General features: G+C 50.1%; 1 protein-coding gene across 1 annotated transcript in view; it reads right to left on the minus strand.

Annotated features, from left to right (window-relative positions):
- PLEC (plectin) overlaps window positions 1-2,233 on the minus strand; it is a 225,016-nt gene that overhangs the window by 151,678 nt on the left and 71,105 nt on the right. The gene's annotated exons all lie outside the window — the stretch shown is intronic.

Consider the following 2,233-nt stretch of genomic DNA (forward strand, 5'->3'; position numbering starts at 1 on the left):
CCCCCCCACTCCTCAGCTGCCTTTGGAGAGGACTCCACCTCCAGGGTGTCAGAGAGACTGGACAGAGAAGAGAGACAGCAGAGAGCTCAGAGAGACTGCACAGAGCTCAGAGAGACAGCAGAGAGCTCAGAGACACAGCACAGAGCGAGAGCCGGACACACCCAGCTATGGGAGGGAGGGGGCTTCACCTTCTGCCCGTTCCTCTACCAACAACGGGCACACAACTCGGTCCTCAATCTTCGATCTCGCCCGGGTTAAACATTACTGAGCAGTTTTACACCCCGTGTGGCGGTGTCACATTTACGAGAAGTAAAAGAACTCATTACAATAACAGGAAACTCGATACAAGTTAGCAATTGTGTAAAAGGTGACCGGGAGGAACGTCTACGTAACGCTTGTCGGCCGAGCGTGCATGTCTATACAGGCGACGCATGCATCGGCCACATGTGGGTTAAAACGACAGTCATCAGCCCGACGATAGACCATTCAAACCGAGACTGGTGGGTTGGGTGTTGGCAGAGTGACCGCAGACACTGAAGATTAGAAAACGTGTCCGTCATCCACCAGCGATTCATCGATGGTTTGCAGCAACACCATACACCAGGCAACATCCGCCATGGTCAGCGGCACATCCAATCGATGTTCAGATTTCTATCGTACAACATTTAGGGAGCGAGGGACACAACACACGAGGGGAAAAAATTGTAGTTATACCTTTAAGAGACAGTGGGAGGAGTCAGATCATTCTCATTTATGAATGTCTACAGCATGCAGTTATTTAGCATGGAAGATTTATTTCTTATGACATCTGTATTTTTTTCTGTTGCCTCCATCACCCCCTGTCAGTTCTCTCTCATTTTTTAAGAGGTTCCTCCACCCAAAACAGATGTCTGGTGGCTGCTGAAGATTTTAACCCCCCTGGCAGTTTCTTATCTCAGGGACTTTATTAGTGAGGTCTCTGCTCTGGTCCCCAGCCCCACCACTACCATCCGCAGCTATTCTTAGGGGGGTTCCGCTATCCCATCCATCCAAATTCTTTGGGGGGGTTCCACCATCCAAATTTTCATACTATGGAGAACAGAACAAGAGGAGCTCAAATACACCGAGGGGGGGCGGGACCAAAGAGAAAAAAAAAAACCTCTGGAGGGTGGGAACAAAGCTTGCAAGTATGGCGTGGATCTCACCAAGTCAACCCCACCTATAATTATCACTCTGAGTGGACATATTTAAAGACTGTTACCAGTGAATGAACACCAAACAGGTCCAACAGGCAAATAACCCATCCTATCAGCTTTCCAGGGTCACAACTATTCAAGAAGGGCCCCCCATAGCAAATCCATTAAGGGGCCCCCTCCACCTTTGTAATGACCAGCTCACAGCCCATCCCACCTGTTACCAGCGAATGAACACCAAACAGGTCCAACAGGCAAATGACCCATCCCATCAGCTTTCCATGGTCACAACTATTCAAGAAGGGCCCCCCATAGCAAATCCATTAAGGGGCCCCCTCCACCTTTGTAATGACCAGCTCACAGCCCCTCTCCCCTGTTACCAGCAAATGAACACCAAACAGGTCCAACAGGCAAATGACCCATCCTATCAGCCGTCCATGGTCACAACTATGCAAGAAGGGCCCCCCATAGCAAAACTATTAAGGGGCCCCCTCCACCTTTGTAATGACCAGCTTACAGCCCATCCCCCCCGTGACACAGAAAATAAATCACTTACATGGAGAATCTATAGAGGAAAAGACACTATGTACATGTTCAGCTTTTGCCCCGAGCTATTGCTGCCTGTATAGATCACATTGCAGCCAGACAACTTTGGGCCCCATAGGAGTTCCATGGTGTGCTCTAGATATAGTTCTGCCATTACAGCTTTGAAATCTTGTCTGTGTGTAGTTGAGACTAGAGCACTCGCCCGGCAGGGGTGGCAATGGGGGAAGCCCGGCACGAGGGAGTTTAAAATAAACCGGCCACTTCCTAAGAAAGCCCAAAAACTCAGCAGCTGCCCAGAGCCCTCAGCGGGCGTCCTTCACCGCCGCGGGTCATGTCACCACAATTAGTTAACATGACAGCTCTGTCATATGACCAGATATATATATATCCATATATTCCTAGACAACACGAAGGTGGCAGAGAAATTATACCACAGCAGCTGTGATCGTGTGTCATACTCAAATGTCACCCTCCCCCCCCCCCCCCCAAGGCGGGGAGTGAGGGCGGGGACTGGG

The sequence above is a fragment of the Nanorana parkeri genome, unplaced genomic scaffold (genome assembly GCF_000935625.1).
Source record: "Nanorana parkeri isolate BGI_ZX_2015 unplaced genomic scaffold, ASM93562v1 scaffold588, whole genome shotgun sequence".
Taxonomy (NCBI): Eukaryota; Metazoa; Chordata; class Amphibia; order Anura; family Dicroglossidae; genus Nanorana; species Nanorana parkeri.